Genomic DNA, 24,806 nt, shown 5'->3' with positions numbered 1-24,806 from the left:
CCCGTGGCGCTCCGTGGAGCTGTTCAGCGCCCAGGTGCTGAGTCTCCCCGCGGCTTACGGAGGCTCCGGCGGCGTTCCCTCCGCACCGCTCCCCGGCGCGGCCATGGCCCCGGCGCTCAGCCGCCTCCGCCAGGCGTTCTGAGCGCCCGCCCGCCCGCCGCACCCCGGCGTGGATGCAGCAGCTCCAGGCGCCCCTGGCTCCGCGGGGGAAGGCGACAGGTAAAGCCTTTCCCTCCCCGCCCATCCGCATTGCATCCTCACCCGCCCTCCGCTCGGAGCTGCCGGCTCGGGGGGCTCTTGCCGAGCCAAGAGCCGGAGTCTGCCTGAGGCGTGAGTTGTGTGCAGGGAACAAGCTCCGCGAGGCGGACCGCGGGGAACAAAGCGGTGCGATCCAGATGTTTTTGGAGTAGTTTCGGTATTTTACTTTCCGGGAGTGGGGAGGGGAAGAGCGGGATGGCTGGTTAACTGCAAATATCTGTACTTAGATGTAGGGGGGAAATACCCCTACGTATATTAATGTCCTCATGGAATCACATTCCTATTCTCATGGTTCAGCAGGGGAAAAGATGTGTTATACAGGTAAGATAGTGCTATAGTCAAGACTGCAAGATGGTTTCCTTGAGTACCCTCCTTAAGTGGAATGCTTGTATAGATTTTGCACTGGAATAATTTCTTCCTTCTTTCCGTGGGGATTATCAGCCCCACTGAAGAGCTAGGACAAGCAGCAGAAGGTCAGACAGAGTAGCAGCCACAATGTTTCTGTAACAAGGTGTCAGAAGAAGAGAGGAAAAAAATTCCACTGTATTTAAGGCCAAATGGCAAGTTGCATTCTACATGAAGTCATTTACAGCCAAGCATTGTGCTGTTATGCCTGATGCTTCAGGCTCCCTCTTAGTGCTGGGTGATGAATAGGGAATTGAGCAAGCATATTAACCATGCATAATCAAGCAGCAAGTGTTCTTCACTGCCTGTATGTGTAGTACCTTCTGTTACAGGATCAGCGAGTATTCCTGAGCTTTCAAAAGACTGTTTCACCCTAAACTGAGTAGGATGCAGCTGCACTCTTTTTGTGTTGTTGGTAAGACAGTTTAATTTACTGGGACTGGCAGGGGAAGGGGAAGCCTGGCAAAATAGAAACTCAGCACTTTTCTCAGGTGTAGGTGGTGAGAAAAGTTTAACCCAGGAGACTGCATGGAGTCAGACCGGGAGCTTGTACAGTTTCTGTGCTGATTTTCAAAAGAAACTGAAGAACCAAACTAAGATTAAAAAAATAGCTTCATTTAGAAAATTAAATGCAGTTTAATTAGCATGGTCTTAGCACTTTGCCTTAACTTCTGCCCTGTATCTAGAATTTGTGTATTAGGAATGTTTTGCTCCACATGTTACTGTATCATTGTCAGAAGAAAAGAGCCAGAAAACCAATTGCAGGGAGCAGTAAGGTAAGTGTTTAAAAGCAAAAGTATGGGTCACATAAATTCCCATAATATTAAAGATTCTCCAGTCTGGACAGAAAGAGTACTTCTCATTTTCATTACTTGGCTTTCTTTTTTTATTATTTTTTTGTACTAATGATTAAGGTTCAGGTATGTAATTCATCTCTAAGTTAGCATGCATTCAATTTGTCTTATAGGGGCTGCAGATTACCAGATTTTATGCTTTACTGTAATAAATAGAAGTTGAATAGATTGAATGTAGTCTGACAGTCATGTCATATCCAAAAGCTCTCCTTCCAATAGGCACCTTGGACATGAAGGGGCATAACATCTGGCTTTTAACAGTAGCCTTTTAGGGATCAATTGAGTTAATAATTACAATAATGCTTTACTGTAAAATTAAAAATCAATTTGTGCACATGTCTGTGTGCAAGGCAAGCTTCCCCTCACACCAGCAGAATTAGATTTCCTGACACAGCTCCTCCCTGCCTCTGCCTTTTAGTCTAAGCACCATCAAAGGCTCAGAGCACGTGATCAGCTATGTGTGATTTAAGCGATGCTATTGAATTTTTTTCCACAGGGAACAATTACTATAGAGTGACAAGTCAACCATTTTGATGTTAACAGATCCAGCTCTGTTTAGTGATGGTAACCATAGTATATTCTGCCTAACCCAGTCTGAATATCTCACTGTAGCAGTTTGCTTCTAATTTGAAAGAACACTGTTTAACCTTAAAATAGGTTATCATTTTTGGGTAGGAACAAGAGGCTTTATAATAGAAGGACATTGTAGACATTTCAGCTCTATGTCTGCAGTTGCTGCTGCCTTCAATAGCCCTCAAGAAGCCACTAAAATATGAGAAAATCTAAGCAGCATGCTCTGACCACACCCCTACATTGCCATAATTCATAAAACAAGACTCTGTGCTTGCTGCCACATTCATATTTCTACCTGGTCAGTTAGGACAAAGACAAAGCTGCTTTGTCCTAATGAAGCCAGTGCAGCATGCTTTTAATAGAGCCAATGATCTGGGCTTCCCAAAAATTATTAAAAAGGACTCTTGTGTTCCCCAACATTGTTTATGCTAAAGGCTATTGCAAATAGAATATTTCTGCTAATTACTTGTATGTCAGCTTGGACAATAAACAATCAATATTTTACTGATGTAGTATCCACTGCAACTTTCTGTGTCCAGTTATGCATTCAGCACAGTAAATTAAATCTCAAGTTGCAATTTCTTTGTGGAAATGTTTATTTTAACTTCTAAAGGAGACTGCTGAAGTAATGGAAATGTTTCCATTACACTTAAGTAAAAGTCTATTTTTCAAAAAGGCTTGCACCAAAACCTGACCTGGATATATTTTTAATGTTAGAGCCACTGTTATGATCACACTACACAGCAACACAGTAAGCACAGGATTTTTTTAAGGACTAAAAAAATCCTTATAAGCACAATCTGCACAAAAATGCTATAGTTAATAATCAACATGCGCTATAGAAAAGCAGAGACTTTTTAACTGCTGTCTGTATGAGGGAGAATGACAGGACACGTACCTTTATATTGTATGGAGAATCAAAGTACTCTGTATTGCCAAAATGTGTTTTTAATATTGTCCCCTAGGTATGGCTGAGATGGCTTATGTATTTTCTACAGGTCTAAAAAGAGAAAAAATCATTTTATGTATTGTATAGTGCCAATTTTCTGCCTGAATTCTAGCAATTTTTGGCATTAAACAAAACTAGATTTTACTTATATCCATAAATGCCTTTAAATTGTTATATGTTACTCCCAAGTCTACTCTTTAAAAAAGGCATTTAAATGTACACTGCAATAAGCAATTATGTACTGCTTAATTTTAGAAGAAAGGGCCTGCTAACTAAAAACGGGCAATCCCAGTGACTTGCTTCAAGTAGCAGGTAATATTTTCAGTGATTTTTGAAGTTATAGCTTCTAACTTCTAAATATTTGTAATGTTTAAGCATTTAAGTTCTCCACAACAGAAGAAAATTGTAGCTGCACTCCAGGCATTATTGCTGTAATCATGTAGTTTTATGTCTCATAGGTCAAAGTCACTCCAAAATCTGTGAAAATGTTAGACTATGGTTGAATTGTGACATTGTTGTAAAAAGGGACAATCCATAATTGAAGCTGACAGCACAATGCTGTCAAGATTTGCAGAAATATTCACTTCCATTTTATTTTGTCTTGAACAAGTAGTTTCTGAGAAATGGGCAGTTTGGAGACAGTATTTATGTAGAATTGCAATGAATACAAGATTTTCCTCCTTGAGTAAGTTCTACTCAGCTTTGTTTCTAGTGCTTGGGATGGGGGCAAGAAGAGGAAAACTGTGGGAGAGAGGGCAAGACCTGCACATACAGTTGCACTTATCCACTGGGAAGCCACCAGATTTTGGTGAGTCCTGACTTGGTCATGCACGTACTGCCCTTTGAGGGCTCTACTGTCAGAGCTACTCAACTTTTACTCTAAAAGGAGGCTGAATGCTGTCATACCTTAAAGAAGTGACCAGCAAACATCCTCTTGAGTCAAAGCAGGAGCAAGAAATTAGTGATTATAGAAAATGTCAGTGAATGTGAGGGAGACTGAGAAAACTCTCAGACTTGAATCTTGTGCTGCAAGTTTGAGGTTTCACAAGCATATTTAAAGAACGGAAAGCTCACTCTGTGCAAGCTGACCCCAGACTCCTCAGTGGGAATAAGTGCCTGGGCAGAATGCCTGCTCCTCTGTCAGCGATGATTATTCTCTCTGGCCTAATACTTGATAGTTTGCATTCTTCAGTCACCTGCTATTTTACAGAGCAGAGGTGATGGACCTGGACTAGCTCCTGATTGCAACAACTGCATGAAACAAATTGTTCTGTTATTTTTCAGATTTCTTCTTTTTTTGCTTTTTTTTGAGATGTGTCTGAGGCTGCTATCAAAAAATTACACTTGGGTATTTTTAGATCTCTTGCTACTTGTCCTCAAAAAATGCAACTTGACAAAACTTGCAAATACAGACATCTGAGATATTCCACATGAAACACACAGGTCCAAATTATTGAAAATTTCTGAAACAAACAGAATTTCCATTAAGGTTACATTTAAGATGGTTATACAGTCTTCTTTAAACTTGGAACCAAGATGTCTCAGAAATTATAAAAGAAGAGTAACCCATACACAACCAATATTCCACTCACAAGAAGTTTATCCTCTGCCTGTCCCCTTAGCTTTATGCCAGCATAAAAGGATTATTCTTGCTGCATTTGCAGTAAAGAGTTGCTCTAGTGACATGGTTTGCTATCTTTGCTTTGGAAGTGCATTATAACTTCAGCATCACTTATACCAAGCAGAAAAGCATTAAACTGGCATCCTAAAAGTATGGGAGATGATTTTTAAAGGTGCCCTTTGTTAACATTCACACAACATCTGTTGAAACTTGCACTTTGGAAAATAGTGTGTGACCTATGACACAGCTCAACTACAGAATAAAAACAAGATGTAACAATTCAGTTCAGTTTTGAGATAATTAAAAATGCATATTCTTTCAGATAATAAGATGTTTACTCTAGAAATATGTTACCAGGAAACAGGTTACAATTAAACAACATAGGCTATCAGAAATTCTGATTTAAATATGAATTACATCAATGCTTAGACTTACATCAGTGTCTTATGGAAAAAACCCTACAAGATGCACTATGATTTCAGAGCAAACTGCAGAGAGCATGTTCTGGGCTCTGTTCTGGGTAGCTGATTGCTGTCTCAAGAAGTACAGTAAAGGAAAGGGTTTAACGTGGGTTTACTGTACAATCACACCCCCACTCCCTTGTCTTCTAAAAGGCATCAACTTGAACAGCATTCTATTACTGTTACATAATTTCAAAGTTTAACCATATACAGCTGCTTAAATCTGAAAGCTGAGATAATAAATGCAAGACAAGTATTTTCTCTGAGGTACTTAAGACTTCTATTAACTACTGTTCCTCAAGTACAATCTATTTCAGTGTTAACAATAGCAAAAATACCCTTTAAAGTGACAAGCCACATCTGCCACTCAAAAGTACACAAATTTTAATATATTTTAAAACTGACTCAAGCAGAAGAGAGATAATCTCTCCCTCTTGACTATTTCTAAATGAGTTAAGAGTGATTAACAGTTTTGCTTTAACACAGGGTTTTGGTGATTTTTTAGCTCTACTATATTGTGCTTGAAACAGAAGCTTTTCACTTTTAAGCAGGATGTCTTGCTTCAACATTTTCTCTGCCAAAAGAAGAGTTAAGTGGTCATTTTATTCCTTTCACTTACTCCAAACATTGGTACAGCCATGTTGGGAAAAGGGGTAAAATTCCATAGATTTCTTTCAGGTAATTTCCTTGCAAAGAGGATAGCAGGAAAATTCATTATCAAGAAGCTGTGAAACTTTGTTTTCTTTCTTTTCTAAGGAATTATTGGCTGGAGAAAAAACAGAGTTTAAGCCTTTCTGGGAAGAGATAGTATCTAAGGAAAGTAAGCAGATATCTGTTGAGGGGCTGTAGCTTTCTGTATAGGCTACTCCACGCTTCCTGTATTGCTAAGCAGTACTGTCATTGAAAATAATGAGAGATTCTGTCTCAGTGAGAAATGACAAGTGAAAATACATCAGAATTATAAGTGTGCCCTGAAACACTTCAAGTATCACAGACTAGAAGAAAAAATATTCAGTTCCCGACTCCTTCATCACAGTTACTTCTGTGAAATCAGCACTGCCATAGAGATGAGAGATCAAAGATTTATAGCTTTTCCTCTAGGAGTCCTTCATTGAGCTTGAAGCTGAACTCTATTGATGACCCTACATGCAGAAAGAAAAGACAGGGAGAGTCTAGAAAACACAGCATGGACAGGAGTCTCTTATGCAAGCTAAGGAACTGGCAACAAAAAATGAAGAAATATAAGAATCTTGTTAAGTTTATCATTTCTTTGTGAACTGGTATGTGTTAATAGATCTAGTCAGAGGATTGAGAGCAGTTGGTGTTCTCTTGTTGCCATGAGTGAGAGGAAAGAAGGATAAAATCCCTCTTGGAATCCTTTAGTGTCTCTTTGAGAGAGAAAGAGAAGGCGGAAGAAACCCTGGTGATATGAATCCCTGGGCAGGTGGATACAGACACTGCTGGAACATGCTGGAGATGCAGATCCTTGCTAGTGCCAGAGGATGCACATACCACATTTTCACAACAGAGCTTTAAGTTGTTGTTACTCTGCAAGTATGGCAAGACAGAGTAAGTAAAGATGACTCTATAGTCTAAAAACAGTCCTTCATTGATTCTAGTCCGGGGGAAACTTTTCTTACTCCCACAGCAAAGCTGGAAAAATTACTGAAAAAAAATCTATTCCTGATAAGGTGCAATTATGTAAATTACTTTATTTACTGCCAGGGTATCAGCTATATGATAAGCCTTCCTTTGAAAGGACAGTGTACAGTAGAAATGAAGCACAAGAAGTTGGCTACCATAGCCTGACAAACCTAATTCCAATGTACATTGCTGTAAACAAATGGGAATATCTTGGATATAAAAGGAATTTTATTCACTGTGAGAAGGCCCAAACTTGCCATTTCACCTTCCTTGTTAAACTATTAACTTTTAAATAACATGAATGAAAGAAGTAGATATTTGAAACTTTTTAAAAAACAGTTTCCTGATAATTTCTCAGTACCTCAGCTTTAGCCCAATATCCTCCTCTTTATTTCTTCCAAAGAAAACATAATGTAGCCAAGGGACATGGGGTGAAAAACTACAGGGACAGCTAAATCTTTACTGAACATTGACACATTTGTTGAAAGTTTGTCTGATGCATAGCACACAGGCTGCTGCTGCACACACCTAATGGCAACAGTACTGCGAGAAAAGACTATGAAACACGGAGGAATCAATGTATAGGTACAGAACCCTACCATACCAGACCACTAGGTCAGCACAAAAGAAGTGTTCTTTCTTATGGTGACTCTTTGGACTTTCCAAGACAGTCTTCACAAGTAACTTACAGCAAATGTGTGACGTTCATCTCAGCCAGCTGATAAAATTTATTGCTTTCATTATTTCCCAATGGCAAGGTCCTTCAAGTCTAGCTTATACATTAACCTTGCAGATCTTACACATTAAACTTTAGTCAGCTAAGCCCAGTCCTAAAAGAGAATGAAAGAAGAAAAACCCCAATGGAGGTCTCATTTAGGTCTCTCATTCTCCTCATGTCTTAATGTTTTTAACTATTACTTCTCACACATTTTTTTCTTGAACAAACACATTTCAAATGTTACACCTAAGAGGAGGAGAAGGATTTTTAGTTTATTTAGTTATTGTGAATAAATACATCCATTATGCCTATTCACTCCTTTACCTGGTGGTCTCCCAGCAGGTACCTACAATTCTTCAAAAGGGCTCCATAACACAGCCACAAAGAAAGTTTTCCTCCATCAGTTTCAAATTAATCTATTTCCTTCCAATAGAAACTAGGAAAATCCTGACAGATGGAAGAACCAGTAAACAGCTTCAGTCCTGGAATGGCTGCATATTAACTCTATGTCAGGCAGAGATTACAGCTCTAATTTCATAATCTGCCTCTGAAGAGCTACTTCTGACAACACTGCAAGGCCCAGATCCAGATTTCTCCACTCAGAACTTGTATATAGAGTCTTTATATCTCTGCCACAACACAGCCGTTTTTACAGAGTATGAAAAGTCACTTAATTTAGCTTCTTACTGAACACATTATAGGTAAATGGAACAGCATACCATGCTGGGTTTTAAAAAGTAAGAAAAAGAATAGTAAACTCTACACAGTGATGTTCCTGTTGGTTTAGGATGTTGCAATGGGCATTTCTTGCCAACTGGGTGTGACTTGCTCACAAAGTTTTAATAAAATGTAAATCTATTTAATTATAATACTATGCAAAAGCTATGATAAAATTAAAGCCACAATGGAGAGATTTTATTAGCCTAATATAAAAGTTAAGTTTTTATTTATTTTACACTTCTTTAACTATATTGGTGGAAATTCCAGCTGGTGTGTTAGCAGTAATTCTCTTTGGTAACTGAGATTATTTAAAGCAAAAGCATAAAATTTTGAAATCTTGTGAGGCCTAACTTTTTTTTTCCTTTTTTTTTTTTTTTTTAAAAAAAAGAGGGAATTAATTGAGATTCCTTTTAGTTAATAGCATGCTAAGTAGTAGCTAGCTCTTTCTAGCCTAGCATGTAGCTAGATTTTGTCTGCTCTTAAAATACTCTTCCAATGACATTTTGGGGAATAGTTTTATTCTTCTGAAACCAGTTTACATGTTATTTCAAGTAGAGTAAATTATCATAGGTGATGTGTTCACCTAACAACAACAACATTCCTTAACATTCATGGGAAAATGCTTGGTTTGAACCCAGGCTACAGAGTATATCCTTGTAACAAAAAGGGAAAAGTTGTAGCTCACCAGTTTCCTCTTCAGCTTTCTTGAATCTGGATACTTGCTCTTCTTAGCCTAAGACATCTGTAGCTTCACTTAATGAGAGAAAAGCATATTAGTTCTCTGTTGAAGATTTCTGGACAGTTCAAATTTCTTTGCCTCTGCTGGTTATATTTAATCATAATACTTGCCATGATCACATGAGTACCTCACTTAATAGGGTTTTGGAGATGATCACCTTCCTACTGAAGTCACATTCTGCAGTTAGGGAGTTGATTTGCCTGAGACAAAGACAGGAAAAGAAATTAATTTATTCTCACTCTCTTCTATGCTTCTGTTTTGTTTGACTGTTTTCACTTTCTGTGCACAAAGGAAAAAAGGCCTGAGCAATGGCAGAAAAACACTGTGTAACTTAGTAAAACTTTACTGTACCACTGGAATTATTTCTTATACTGGCATAAATTCTGTTACTAATATAGAAATACAGTTTTAACTTTCTAGCCCAGAAGGGATGACTGTATTATGAACACACTTCTACCAGCATAAGAGCATCAGACTGTGAGTAGACCTATTTCAGTGGCAATGTTTAGTTTGGAAGCAAGCCTTTCTCAGACGGCAGTCCCTCATGAGAGGCATTAAATGACAGGTATAAATTCATCCTGGAAGTCATAAGTACAGTGGAGTAATAAAATCCATCTTACTAATTATTAGTTACGACTGTAAGTACACTCTGTTTTCTTTATCATTAAGAAATGCTAAGTGTGGAAGAAATCCAAAAGATTACAAACAATGACATGCAAACCTGCAAATCGACTGGGAATTTTAATCTTCTGGGGCTTCTTCATTGTGGACAGCTACCAGCTGCAGATGCTTCACTGACTAATTTGCACTAGCAATAAACAATATTTGAATTTGTCCAGGAAAGGAACAGAAGGTCTGAGAAAGGATTATCAATACACATTAAAAAGAAGAAAGGCTGGTATGTCTCTGGTGAAGTTATTATCTGTGTGGTTCATTTCTACAACTGAAAATTGCACTAAACCCAAGTAGTTGTTTATAAAGCTTTCAACACTATCTAACTGAATCTTAGCTATTGGAAGATTATAAAGTGAGTATAGTGTACGAAAATAAACCAAACTGCTACTATAATAAGAAATACTATACTCTCAGGGCTTCATAAAGCAATTTTGCATCCAGGCCTGACTGACTTACAAGCAAATAGAACTTTTCATCACAAAGATTGCTAGATTGTTTAGCAGTATGCCAGCCCCTGAGCTACAAGACAATCTATCCTATCTGTAACACTGATACCACCACAAAGAAGTTATTATCTAACTTATTGACAAAAAAGGTAACAATCTTACACTTCTCTGGAGCTATTACTTGACTCCTGTAATATCCGAAAGTACTTAGATGCTTCTTTCAGTGATTGTAGAGTTACTGTGCCACATCAAAAAGAACTGGATTAGGCCTTCCTTGCATTCAGACATGCAGATCTGCGTCCCCAGAGAGAATTCAGGGACAAGTTATCAAATTGAAGAAAATTACCCTAAAAGTTTCAGGAAAAGAAATTAAGTGATAGACAAACAATTTGCAAAGGAACCTGTAAGAAGGAGGATGCAGAAGAAAGCAACCATTAAGAGACAAGGATGGGATAGAGAGGATTGACATACAGAATATTTGTGTGCAGCAACAATTGTTTTAAAAGCTTCTGAATAAAAAATTAACAGCTGATGGCATACTCACTAGGACTTACATCTAGTCTGAGAAGGAGAGCTGATAAGATAGTGAGTGAGCCAGCAAGACAGATGGCTAGTGAAGGAACTGACACTGCAAGAGCTGGAACATTCAGTAGAGAGGAAAAACAACAGCTATACCCATGAAGGGACTGCTGCCAAGCACGTAAGTGAAGTGAGCAGAATCACACAATTTCAACAGTTTCTATAGAAATGTCGATGATGTGCTGAACTGCAGGCAATGTATAGGGCTCCAAGCTGGCAGTTCCACATTAGCGCAGAAGCAAATAGACAAAGGAATAATTAAAGGTCATTACCTGAAAGAACAACAGCAAATAGCTCAGAGATATGAAATTGTACAAGTGAGTAAAAAGAGATTTTACAAGTGAGGAAATGCTCAATAGGCCTAAGCACAGAAGAGATGAATATATCCCCTAGAATTAATTTGAAAAAACTACCTCTTGTATTCAATATGAAAAACAGTGTCAGAAGCTAAGGATTATGACATCACTTCACCCCTCCTCCTCAATTTAAATCTGTCAACTAAGAATAAAACAGTTTCCACAAGGCTTGCATTTCTCACAGCTACAGATTTACTATCAGTAACATTCCAGACATTCATAACAGTCAACTTCAACACCTGCATCTTGAAACGCACTAAATATTTGCAGTAAAGTTTCCACATACTTTCAAATATTTTTAGTACAATCCACTTCTCTTTACACTGACAGAAAGCCCCTGAAAAATCTGGCCATAACAAGAAGAGGAAAACTGCATCCTTCTTTTGAGTTCTGGGATGGTGTTTCTGTATTTAGCATTACCACACAGACATACACTGAAGTACACATAGTTTTCATTAATCCTGCACTGTATAATAAATGCTTAAGCTGCACAGTTCAAGAAAAACAGCTCATTGCTGAAGACAGATCTCCAGAAATTCTTTAAGGACTGGTGAGTTTATTACCACTACTGCAATAGAAAAATGACTATGCCATAGACAAGTACAATATTAAAAATCATGTCAAATTTTGTACAGAATATGATTATCTTTCTGGTATTTGGGAAATTAGATTACTTTTCAAGATGCAGAAAGATTTTAATATAGACACCAGGCAAACTAATTAAATAGACAGTATGGGACAGCTCCAAAACATTATAGATCACACCTTAATGCAAAAAGCCAACATAACTATGAAGAACTCACGTTAGGCATGAACAAGGCTAGTAGGGCTTTTTGGTTATTATCAATTAAGGCACCTTTTCACTGGTTTAAGAACTGTGTAGTTAAAAATTTGTTGCATACCATTAGAAAGATACGGGTTTCACCCTTCACAAGAGCACCTGACTCCCTGGAACAGGGGACTCTGACCAAATCCCCATAGCCACCATCGCCCCAGCACCCTGAACATCCCCGCCCTCACACCACCCTTACACTGCCGTCACACCGCCCTCACACCGCCCTCACACCAAGCTCCCACCCTCACACCAAGCTCCCGCCCTCACACCGCCCTCACACCACGCTATCGCCCTCACACCAAGCTCCCGCCCTCACACTGCCTTCACACCAAACTCCCACCCTCACACCGAGCTCCCGCCCTCACACCTCTCTCACACCGCGCTCCCACCCTCACACTGCCCTCACACCAAGCTCCCGCCCTCACACTGCCCTCACACCAAGTTCCCGCCCTCACACCGCCCTCACACCAAGCTCCCACCCTCACACCAAGCTCCCGCCCTCACACCTCTCTCACACCAAGGTCCCGCCCTCACACTGTGGCCCCGCCCCCTCCACCAGACAGCCAATCAGAGCACTCTCACCTCTGCCCCCACCACCAGACAGCCAATGGGAGAGTGCGTGGCGGGAAAGCGGGACCCGGCCAGCAGGATGTGCGGGTGGATGAGGGCACTGTGGCGGCTCCCTCGAGGTGGGCTGGGAGCCTCAGTACCCAGCACTGGCCGCTGTGGCTCTCCTCCCCATGGGTGTGTCCCGGTAGCCTTGCAGAAAGAGGGAGAATGAGGGAAAAGAAGTGAGGAAAAAGCCTGGAGGAGTGCAGGAATAGCAGCACCTGAGAGAGGCTGGTGGGTGGGAGGCATGCCCACCATCTCCAGATGTTGAGGGTCATCTCCTCAGACCAGGACTTCACCTTGTAAAGCTCTCCGTTCGCTTTCTCCAGCGTTGGCATTGGAAATTAACCCTCCTGAAGCTGCTTAACAGCATGAAGCAAAAAAGGTGTTTAAGTGGCAGTAGCTTTACTAAGTAATTAAATTTTTTATTAACTAACTTGTTATTAAATTGGCATTGTTTTAATAGATAATTTTATTTCTGTCGCTGTGCAGATCCTTACCCAGACTGAACCGAGCTGAAATCAAAGTTGCAGTTTCTCTTGAAGGGAGATGCGAGGTGAGGCTCAGGGTAGATGTACACATTTTCAGGGCATCTCATGAGGGAACAGCCCAGTGCACAAAACGGGGAGGTAGACAAAACAACAAATGATTAGTGAGTCTTGCAGGACAATGTCTTTCCTCTGAAAGAAAGAACGAAAATTTCTCTTACTGAGAAATGATGGAAGCACAGGAAGCACATGGATCTCCCATCCTCTCCCTCTTAAGTGAGTGAACCTGTAAATTGGGTAAGCACTCTTAATCCTCTAGGGTAGCCTGGGGTGGCTCTTGCCTAAGCCTCCATCAGATTTTATTGAGGGCTTAGGATCTTGAGATCAAATTGATTAGCTATTCTGTGTTGTATTTGCTCTAGGGACAGGAAGGAAACATTAAATTACACCCACCTGAGGTTACTTGCTAATGAATAATGTAATTATACACCAGAGTATTAGAAGGGTTTTACATTTAATCCCTTATGTTCTTGTTTTCTCTTAAGAATCATCTGCGTTTAGATAAGCTAGAATTAACATTGCCTCTTTGAAAAGTCTGTATTTTTGACCACGGTAAAAATAGTTTTTGTTAAGAAAATAGCATGCTTAAATTATCAGGGCAGGTGGCAGAAGTAAAAATCCAAGCGCTTCATGCGTATATTTTTAAAGGCAGGAGTTCCTTAACAGATGAATGCAGACTTCTCCTCATAGCTCTGATCACAGCAGAAAAATGATGGTTCTTTTTCTATGTGGTAGTTCAGGGAACTAATGGAAAGTGACTTTCTAGTGTAATAACTATATGAATTGGCCAAAACTGTCATTTCAGTTTTACATTTGAACACAGAAGCATAAACAACAACTCTACTGCTAAATTCTAATATCCTCAAATAAACTCCAGTAACAGAACTTTTATTCCTGTCTTTGGTAAAAAGCATTGTGCTGAAGGCAGAATTTTGGCCTTGGTATTTCATATTTTATATTAAAGTTCAAAGTTGTGAAAGCTTTAGAATGTGTAATTCAATCTCATTTTGCACACTTTCTTTAAGGAAGTGAATTCTGGGGTGTGTGTTAAAGCTAAGTGATACCATTCTAGCCCACGTAAATAGCAAATGGTTATGTTCTCTTTCACAACACTATAAATTTACAGTTGGATGAATATCCTGGGTTTTTTTTTTTCTTTTTTCCTATGGTGTGTAAACTGGGATAATTTACAGACATTGAACAGGATTTGGTTAAAGGAAAAGAAAGGTATGAGGGATTGCTACATTTTCCTTCAGGCCAGCTCATTGTTCTGGCTCTTATCTACTGTCTCTAGCAACACCTCAGGCTGATATCAGTGAGGAATTGGCAAAAGGAAGATGTGCTCAGTTCTGGCTCAGAAAGACTAATACATAAATAAAAAAGAGGCTAAACCCAAAAGTGGCTAGTGCCAGTAAATGTAGTAGTAGTGACCTGTGTGATTTCGAATAGATTTATTCAGTAGATTTACTCTGTTCTATGTTGCCTCTTGCATTTTTCCTCCCCTGGTAGAAAAATACTGTCAGGACTCCCTTTAGTGACTGCAGTGTTGAACATATGAAAATGGATTTTTAAGAGCTTAGAGCCAGGTTTTCAAGTACTTGGCATCCATAACTGGGGCAGATTTTCAAAAGAGGTTAGCACTGACTGTTCTGAGCTCTTGTGAAGATTTGTCCATTTTGATTTTGTGCCTAACTGAACTGATTTGTTGAAAATCTGGTCTCTGTAGCTAAGCATGACATTCTTAGAAGGCTGTGAGGGCAGTAATAACACTTCCAAGAAAGAAAAAAAAAGCTGTACAGCACCCCCCACTCAGTTCAGTACCCCAAAACTGCCACCCAGAGCAGAGTATGAGTAAGGCAGGGTTATAAGTTGGTATGTGCTGCCAAACAGTTTTCTAGGATTTCACAGTGAAAACAAGTATGGTTTTGCTACTTCTCTTCTGGATGTGTTTATTTAAAGTAAAAGCTGTTGTGAAAGGAAGCTATAAATGCTAGTTATAATAGTGCAAAAATGTCCTATGTGTTTGGGAAGCCACAAGAGGAAAATGCTTTAATTAAAATTTACTGTAGCTGTCGTTAATAATGTGAATTCTGAGATAACAGCACTGCTTCTAGAGTTGTGCTGCCTTTTGACCTGGGGCCTGGGATAAACATTTTGATTGTCTATCACTGTAATCAATGGTGTATATCCTACTGAATTTGATTTAGCAGTGTTGAGTCCTACGTTAAAATAGTAGCAATATGAACAAAAGGAATGTTTTGTGTTGGAAAAAAAATTTAAATCAGCCACGGACCATCTTTTTTACTGGCAGAGATGTTACAGGGTGGTAATATTGATTTATGTGATCTTTCTGGCTAGTTATGTCACTTACTATTGCAGATTACTGCAGAAGATTTCTATTTCTGTTTTCAAATAATTCCTTTTATTTGAAATTAATTTAGTGTCCATTTCTGCAATGCTTTGGCCTTGTCTTTGGTCTCTTAATCACTGTGTCTGAAGAATGAATTATTAATTGTTCCAGCTGAAGAAACAAACCAATTATTTTCTGTGGCCTTTTGAAGGGAAAAGACAAAATAAACCAAAACAGAGCTTTATTTTTGCACTGTACTACTTTTGTGCTGTGCTGGCACAGTTGAAATAAGGACTTCCAATAATCCAGGATAAGCAAACAATAATACTGTAATTTTCATGTAGGAAGTATGGGATACCTGTCTACATGCTAGGGTTGCATTTTTAGAATAGCTGAGTGAACCTCCAATAAACAAATGAAAATAAACTGAAAATTACTACGTTTGAGTTGGTAACAGAGCTGTAAGTTTCAGACATTCACATGGAAGTGATAAGGGAAGAGAGATGAGCTATTGTTGAGATACCTGCTTTACAGACCTTTCGTAAAATTGAACTGGAGATTAAGGCATCATGCTATTTCCAGCTTTCCAGTGCTAGCAGGAGTGAATTCTAGGCTTTAAAAAATAAATAAATTAGAATAAGACGGTGATAGTAGAGATTGAAAAATCTTGCATGAAGGGAACTGCTCTTACACAGTCACTGCTCTGTGAGCTCCTGGTACAGTCCTATTTTGCTTCCATTTTGTCTGGGTGGTTGAATAGAGGTTGTATTTTGTTACTTAACTGTCATGTTGTGTCATTACTCTGCTTTGCTGGTGTCAATTGCAAAGCTTTGGACCAGACTTTGAGAAGTGTTCTTGAGTACCGTTTTAGCCAGGGGCACAAAGGTCTGGAGTTTGTTGTCCTTGTACTGTGGCATATGTACACACTAATGAACACATGGGTCCTCTGAAGTCAGTGTGCCATATAGATTATATATTTACTGATATCAATTACGTGTAACAGTTGCTAATATTTCATCTTGTGATTTATTTTTTAGAAGTAAAACTTGTACACTGAAATGGCAAAGCAGAGCCTGTCCTACTCTGTAGTTCCCAAAGCTATTTTCCCAGGCACGTATCTGGGTCACTGGGCTTTCTCTCTGTCTTTTATGGCATGTACATCGGGGTCACATTGGTAAATAAACAGCTTGGAGAAGGGTATGTTTTAAAAAAAATATTTTTTACTGATTATTTATTATCTTTAGTCTTTGCATTGAAAGAATCTCAAGGCTAAAGAAGTACCACAGTGCTCACAAGCCTCATTTTGAACGAAGAGTATTTGATGTCCTTATGATAAGACTGAGCATCCTTTTGTCACACTTTTGGAGTGGGTGGATAACTTAGCTCTGTTTTACATCTGTATCCCTTGAATGTCCTTCTGCAAATGAAAATTTAATTTGGTGAGGTTAATACACTGAATTTGATTCAGTTTGTTCCTCACTGACATTGTGAGCCCACTATGGCATCATTACTCTCCAATTACAGGCATGAAGGTGAGAAGTGACCTAGTAAGGAAGGGTACACACCCATAATGGTGTAGTGAGAGTTTTACATGAGGCAAAAGGGAAAAAAAAAATCTATTACGCTGATATCTGCCAAAAGACTGTTTCTCATAAGTGACTGCTTTGAAAGAGTCCCCAAGAAGGGCTTGTGCTGAGCATTACTGTGCTGTTGCTGGGATGTGTCTCGGGTGCAGATATCTACAATTTCTGTAGTTTTATGTACTGCACAGTACCTGTACAGAAACAAGGTCAAGCAATTTGGTATCTTTATATTTATTTAACTTGTGAGAACAATGTCTAAGCTATAGTTTAAAATAATGTAATATGGAATGAAATTTTCTGCTTTAGTGCTTAATGTTCTTTCAGTTTTAAAAAGAATACTTGGTGTCAAATGTACTCTAGAAAACATAGATATTTACTAGCATTGTTAATTAATCAATTTAATTGTATTCTGTGGTTTAAGATATTAAAAACTAACTTTGTCTGCTTTTTCGAAATGTCTTTTCTCTTGTGTGAGTAGAATTTTGTGAAAGTAACTGTTATGAGATCCTACAGGATACATTTTTAGAGAAACTGTACCTGCTCTAGGATCATTTTATTGAGGCTGTTCTGAATATGCTGCAGTAAACTGAAGGCTCAAGAAGAAGCAGCAGGATAGTAAGTGTCAATAGGAGGCAGAGTCCATGTAAGTTACATTGTACTGAACAGTTTAATGCTACTTCAAATGGATGAGTATTTTCATTCTCAAGGAAGAACAGACCCACAGAGGACTGGTGGCCAGAGAAAATAGAATAAACCTCAGAAGAAAGAAAACAACTTCTGGTACAGGACAAAGTGAGATCTAAGAAAAATGATAGAAGCAGAGGCAAAAGCTGTATGTTCTTTTCAGAGGATGTATCTGAAATTTGAGGTCTTCTGACAAAGGCATCCAGTGGAATATAAATAGTAAAGCTGTCAACTGGCAGAGTAGCAAGTAATAGGGAGTTTCATTTAGATTCTTTTTTTTTCCTTTTACCAATTTACAAGTAGTCACATAAAGATACCAAAGTAGTCAGCAGCAGTGTGATGTCCTGAGGTGCTGTGTAATACTTTAGGAATGCAAACCCATGCTCATTTTCAAGATGATGAAAATCTGTGCTGCTACACAGTTTTTATCTGTATCAATTCTTTGGTTTAGTAAACTGTGCAGGGCTGCATGAGCAGGGCTGCCAGTAACAAGTGCAAAAAATACCATGAAAACACATATAGCAGGTAGGAAAAAGTGCAAACCAATCCTTTCTGGTAAAGGTTCACAGTGGCCAAGTCAAAAGTTCTGTGAACAGATGAAAAATGATCTTGCACATAGTTTAGTTACTTCTTGCCATTTGGAATATTTTTATTAAATTATTAAATGTCATCTTGCATTTAAATTTGTCCAGCTTTCTGCTCTGGTTTGCTTTCTGGAAAAAAAAAAATATCACTGAAGTTTTCTAGGTGCTATGGAGACAGTGCTGATGTCAGAAATGTTTTCAGTGGGGGCCTGGAAAGGGAACCAGATGGCTGCAGTTCCTGGTGAGCACGGCTGGCTGTTGGTGCATGACCAAGCAGTGAAGTGCAGTGCAGAATTGCTGAGCTGGCTGTGGATGGGGTGAGTCAGACTGGCAGAAAGATGGGAGAGCCTGCAGAGAGGCAGAGGCTCTGAGCTTTCCCCTGGTCACTTTGTGCCCCATGGTGTCCCCACAAGCACAGCCACACCACATGACTGCGCTGGCTTCAATTCATGCCAGCTCAGGCGCCCCTCATTTGCAGATCTGGGCCAGATTACACTGCCTATTCAATTCTGCCTTTTTTTCCTGTTCGGGGAAATGATGAAGTATCTTTCTGGTACTTATGTTGTCTTGACCTTTATAGACCTTTATTTTCTAGGTGGCTTCACAACTCATGGGGCTTTTATAAGGCCTGATGACCCAGGGGTGAAGAGACAGTATGGGTGTAGCTTGAAGTGCCTCTGTTAATGAAATAAATTCTTGGGTTTTTTAAAGTATTAAACTTGTGTGATGTTAAATGCTGGTTTTTGCCTTTGAAAACTTATCACAGTATATTGCATTGAACTGAAGCAGAAACAGTACCACCAAAAAAGCTTTCCAAATTCCAGACTTCTCCCACACTCTGAGAAGAACTTCCTCTTCTGTGAACCTTGCACCCAGTTTTGTGCAGTTGACATCAACGCAGAACTGTGCTGCTAAGGTCATTGGCTTGGCTCTTGAGTCAGCCCTGCTGCAGGGTTCTCCTGCGTGCATCTTAAGCACACGAGTGACGGGATCTTGCCAGCTGCTTAGCTTTGGTCTGCTGTGGCTTATCTATTGTGTCACTTGCTTTTAGTTTTTATTCTGAAGTACAGATGAGCAAAGAGTCTTGGTGGTTTATTTATTGAACTTTATAACAAGCCTTTATTGTTTTACCTTTCCTTGTGTTTAGAAGAAGCTGCTTCTAAAAATTTCTTGGGGTCACCTTTCTTCCTTTCAAGTCCATCCCTTTGAAACTCTTAATTGCTGTGATACCTATAAAGACTTTACAGTGATTAAACAGTGCTTATCGTGATGTTCACTTGTGTTTTCCAGTGACTATGTTCGGTTGTCTAAAAATAAAAAGAAATATTCTGTAAGCTCTTCAGAACAGAGACTTGCTTTTCATACAACTGTTTAACACAGCAGGGCCCAGAAATCCAGGCAAGGGCCTATAATACCACTTCAAGAGAGAAGAAAAAAAAATGTTTCCAGGTATGAATTATTTTTTCATAGGAAGGTAAGTGTGAGGTGCTTTCAGGGATCATTTCTTTATAATGAAATGTGCATTAATTCTAAAAATATGCAATGATTTTTAATCAGGCTGACATGGAAACAATGGCTACAATGGAAAGATCAAGATTTTTTTTATCAATGGTATTTAGGGCACCAGTAGCATTTATGTGAGCTTGAATGGTCCATGTGCCAAAATGATTCTGCTGGAAAGCTACAATTATTCTGTAAACTTCAAAATCCAGAATTCAAGATGAGAAGAGGCTGAGAATTTCTGCACTTGATTGGCTCAGGCTGAAAGCTGAAGAAAAAGCAGTTTGCCTTTTATGCATTCTGTCAGATACAACAATGCTAACCAAAGAAAGTGTCATCTCCCTAGAGTCTCTTTTCAGACAAATGTGCTATAGGGCAATAATGAATCTTAAAAGAATTTCAAGATAGGAAAAGCAGTGTTTTGCATATAAATGTTTCTAATGGAGCTATGAGCATCAGTCTTTTGCTCTATTACTTTGAAAAATACCATGTGAATCCTTGTAGCTTTTAGTAATTCAAGATATGAAAGGTGTTATTTTTATTTGTGTTATGTTTTTATAAAAGAATAAATAATCCTTTGTCCAAAAGTACAATTAACTTTTTGAGACTCTACAGAGATATTATTTGTTACTTCAAAAGCTTAAGTTGCTAATGGGTGACTTGGATAAACTGTGATCAGCAGAGACCAATTCCTACTGATCTCCTAGATGGGTAGGTAAGTAGAGTAAAATTTGTAAGGAAATATATTTCTCCAGTATTGTTGACCTGATGAGTTTTTCAAGAACAAAGTTATACTTTAAAACCCAAAAAAAGTCACTTAGATTTTGAAAAAAAAATCTCTTAGTTTTTCTCTTTGTATCACCTGTCTTTATCTTAAGGGCCTACACAGCACACATTTCAAGCTCATCTCTTTAGCCATGGGGAGTAAACTCCCTGACTGACAGTATTTTATTTTAAGATAATTAAGATCCCTGTAGTTGGCTGGAACCTTACAAGAAAAAAATCCCAACTCCAACTATATTAGGAGTTGCTAATCAAAAGTCAGTTAGATTGACATTAAATTATAAAGAATATTAGTTTTTTTTTTCTGCATTTCATGGGAAATTGATGACTGTTTTGATTGTCCATCTTCATGCCACAGCCATCCCAAATTCTGCCCACAGAATGTGTCATCAGGAAAATGCAACTGTGCTGAGATTTCACTGCTACATATGATTGAAACAAATTTTGACACTTCTTGGAAATTTCACAAGCACATATACAGGCTGAATTCTGTGCATAGATTTTTTTGGACCAAGAAAATATTTTGCTGTTTGTACAAGTTTGTCCAAATGTGGCTGTTACAAAATGCTACTCTTAATATAGGAATAAATGGTAAGCTGCACATGGGTGTTCTTGTTTGTTGTTGTTCCTCCTCCTTGCAGAGGATATCTCCAGGGAATGACTATTACAGGATGATCTGACTGGAAAAATCTGTGTTCCATTAAGACTTCGGTAGAAGAGGCAATCCAGCCTATTTAGCAAATAGAAACTTTATCCCATTGTCTAGTCATTGTGTTCCAGTGGTGTTCCCTGAATAAGTTATGATAAAATAAAGAGTATTTGAGTCCTAATAAGTGGATGTAATGTCAACAGTACTTTTCTGTTGTTCTGGCAAATATTGACAACAACTAGTTTCATTTTTTCTCGGGTGTAACTATGACCTGGTTGCATTGTGCATAATAGGCATCTTCCCCAGTTACAGTTTTTCACTGGGAATAAACTTCTAAAATTCTAAAATAAAGTCACACAGGAGTCCCTGGCACTTCTTGCAATAGGGAGGGGGTGAGAAACTCAAATGACAAGCCCTAATTGTTTTCTGTGTTATGTTTTTCTTTGCTATTAGGAAGTACTGTAGTGATGGCTGCATGTTTCTAAGGCTTGTATGCAGTGATTCACTTTTCCTGACATAGCTGGGCTTTGGTGAGGGCTGCAAATATTTTTGCCTGAAGAGAGCCAGTTATGATGTGGCTTGTGCAGGTCAGTGCTTATTTTGCTGGAGTTTGGCAGTCAACAGTATCTAGTAAGTGGCTACAAAAATAGTGTAGAATACCTTGGGATGATAGTACTGACTTAGAACTAAAAGACTCTGATTTCAAGCCTTAATGCAAGTCTGAAACTGGAGGAAGTGCACCTGATGAATATGGAGAGCAGCTAGTTCTGAGTTAAGTGTGCAGGCATTATTTGCTTTGCCATGAGCAACTTGTTTATCACAGATGTGGATTCCAAAATAATTTCTTTTAACTAGGTTTTTCTCTTCTGGACTATTTTGATGATTTTTTAATACAAAGTTTTAAATAAAGGGAACAATAAATTACTGTCTGACCTAAATGTACCTTTCACTTTAGAAGTCAAGTAGGCAATAAAAACCTACAAATAAGCTGGTATTGCATTCCAGCTTTCATAACCAGAGGAATTTGAAAAAGGTTAAAGGTTGCAAATACTTACAAAAGCGTTTGTTGCTAGACTGTATTTGTGGACTCTAAAGATGATGGTGTTCTTTGAAATGTCTGTGGAACTACTCTTTGTATGAAAAATCTTTCATGTTTTTCTCAGAAACATTGTGAAAGAATAGCAAACACTCTAGAGAGGGGGAAGAGAATACATGGGAAAATAAGACATGCTCAATTTGTAGTAGAGATTTTTTTTCGTTCCCAAGTATTAGAAATCCATTTGTAACTGTATCAAAATCTTCCAATATTTCACATTCCTGAATTTTTGCCGATTAATAAGCCCTATGTATTCTTCATTCTTTACTGCTGGGCACTGAAAAATAAAAAAAAAAATATAGACAACATTACAACAGTCCTTATTGGTTCTAATATCATCAGTGTTTTGTTTTAGAGTCACAAATGCAAGGGTTTTCATGTGTCACATCACCAGAGGAATACTTTTCCTTAACATGTTACACCTTTTCTCACTTTAACAGTGACGTCTCATAGAACTGACAGATAGATACTTACTGTTCAATCTCTACAGAAAAGAAGAATTTAAATGAGTTTCCTATTTCTAATCCTTATTTGCAATACCATTCTGTGTAGCATGCTTTCTTTTCCTTAGTAAATCCTGTTTGAAAGATTTGTCTGGTTTCAGAAATTAGTTCTGCTCCATTGTTAACTTCACAATTCTTCATTTTCCTTTGCTGTAAATCTGACTTCTGAAAAAATCTGTTGTTTTTCAGACAAAGGCAAAATATTTTTATTTTCTTTTTACATTTTGTGCATAGAACTCATTCATACTTTTACTCCTTGTTATAAAATATAATGAAATTTGATTTTAGCTAAGTTTGGGGGAGTGAAATTGATTTAACCTAGGCTGCCTTTTTGTTAAACTGTGGTTCTTCAGAAACACTGAAGAGGCTTAATGTACTGAGCCTAAGATTTAGGGACTGGGAGATCGGGATTCTTGCCTTGATGTTCCTTCATATTTTATCTGTGTGTCAAGTTGAAATCTTTCTTCCTTCTGCCTTTAGAAATGCTTACAAATTATCCCTGAAAAATATGCTGATTTATAGATGATAGTGCACACAATGCTTAGCTTCGGGTTTAGATGTTTGAGTTGTATGAGACCTTGTGCTGTCCCCCTATAGGAAAACTGTTGTTTTTGAATATTCTTAACTGCCAGTTCTTTCTGAAAATATAAAGACATTTTTTAGATACCCAGGTGTTTTTCTGCTCATGATTGTGGTTTTCTACGGTTTAATTAGAGCTGAATTTTTAAACTGGCATGGATTTTTCAGTACAAGTGACCTTTTCTGCTGCTATCTTCAAAAGAACAAGGACAATGAAACAGGTGTTCTGGCAGAAAGTTCAAAATACTCAAAGTAGTTTCAAAGGCCAAGGGAAACATACAGGTTACATTTCTGTGAGTAGTCAGCTTGTGTAGCTTTGTGCAACTACAGCATAAAACTCCAGTGTGCACAGCATCTCAGCTAATCCTCTGTACCTTTTCTGTGGTTTTTTCCCATTTTCAGTGGAAAGACATGGGTACTTCTGTAAGAAGTGTACTTTAACTTTGTAAATCTGAGTAAAAATAGTTTCTTTACAGAGATCAGAGCAGTCTGCCCTGCTATGCCCAGAGCATTTCTTGGATATATTTGAAAGCAAAGCACAGCACAACACTTTATCACTTCAAATAATGTTTAAATTCAGTATGCTCAAATGTAGAACAGTTTTGTTTGGAGTAGGTTTTGTCCACACCTAATTGCTTGTAAGAGATGCAGTTACTAATTCACAGCACAGCAAAATGACTGCCAGCTCCTCACAGGGACTTGTGCCACCAGCAAGACATGCTTAATTTATCACATGCACTTTATAATGCTTTCATTTGAAAAGTGGAGCAGTCTATATTTACTGTCTGTATTTACTCCTTCTTGATGTCAGGTGGATGTTGATGTGTTGTTAACTCTGATGCTTGTGCTAAAGGCAACAATTAATTTAAATAATCAGAACTCAAAGAAAATAGGAAGAAACAACAGATATAGGGAAAGAGAGCATTGTAGTGTAACTTAAAAGCTAAAGCAGACGTCTGATGCAAAAAAAAGTTGCAGTTTACAGAAGATTATTCCTGCCTTCTGCCTTGTTTGCTCAGGTGAACTGTAATAGGAAGTGTAAAATATTATGGAAATCAGTGGTTTTTTTTCAATTCTTCAAGACCATTAGAATTATGAATACCAAGGTTTTTGTGGGATTATGGTAAGGAATAGTTTGCCATTCCTGTGTCCTGCTTATGTATTTCTTTAACCTTAATCCAAGAGAAAGTAAAACAACTTCATATATAACCCAGTTTGGATAAACACTGAAAATGTTACCTACTTAGAAATTCCAATACTTTTGAAAAAAATTCACTAATATTAGTGTTGCTTTATAACCGAGGACACTCTGAAGGGTAGGTAAAACTCAGCATTTCACATTGGCTAGGATGAAGGGAAAATAAACTGTAAAGGGTATCCATGTATAATCTATGCTGGCAAAGTAGTACCATCCCATTGATACTAATGTGATGTTGATGGTGACTATTTTGATGTAAAGTTGGGGATTCCCCACTGTAAACCTTCCTTTTTATAAGAATCAGCAT

General features: G+C 38.3%; 1 protein-coding gene and 1 long non-coding RNA gene across 5 annotated transcripts in view; one reads left to right on the top strand and one right to left on the bottom strand.

Moving 5' to 3' along the window:
- The first annotated feature begins 33 nt into the window (after nt 1-33).
- The window catches only part of SMPD3 (sphingomyelin phosphodiesterase 3), a 97,682-nt gene continuing 72,909 nt past the window's right edge, over nt 34-24,806 (top strand). For both annotated transcript variants that reach the window (XM_015639764.2, XM_015639762.2), the window contains exon 1: nt 34-219. The gene's annotated coding sequence lies outside the window, so the exon portion shown is untranslated. The remainder of the gene's footprint in view (nt 220-24,806) is intronic.
- On the bottom strand, nt 2,947-11,984 carry LOC107209755. Of its 3 annotated transcripts, none has more exons than XR_004499018.1 (4): nt 11,901-11,984; nt 9,070-9,142; nt 8,889-8,956; nt 2,947-3,090 (listed from the first exon to the last, which is right to left on the bottom strand). It is a non-coding gene; the product is annotated as an uncharacterized LOC107209755 (long non-coding RNA). The 3 variants fall into 3 exon arrangements; XR_004499019.1 differs by lacking the exon at nt 2,947-3,090 and adding an exon at nt 3,976-6,263; XR_004499017.1 differs by lacking the exon at nt 2,947-3,090 and adding an exon at nt 7,018-7,595.

The sequence above is a fragment of the Parus major genome, chromosome 11 (assembly GCF_001522545.3).
Source record: "Parus major isolate Abel chromosome 11, Parus_major1.1, whole genome shotgun sequence".
Lineage (NCBI taxonomy): Eukaryota > Metazoa > Chordata > Aves > Passeriformes > Paridae > Parus > Parus major.
Note: the sequence above shows the minus strand (reverse complement) of the source record. Positions and strands in the feature narration are given on the sequence as shown.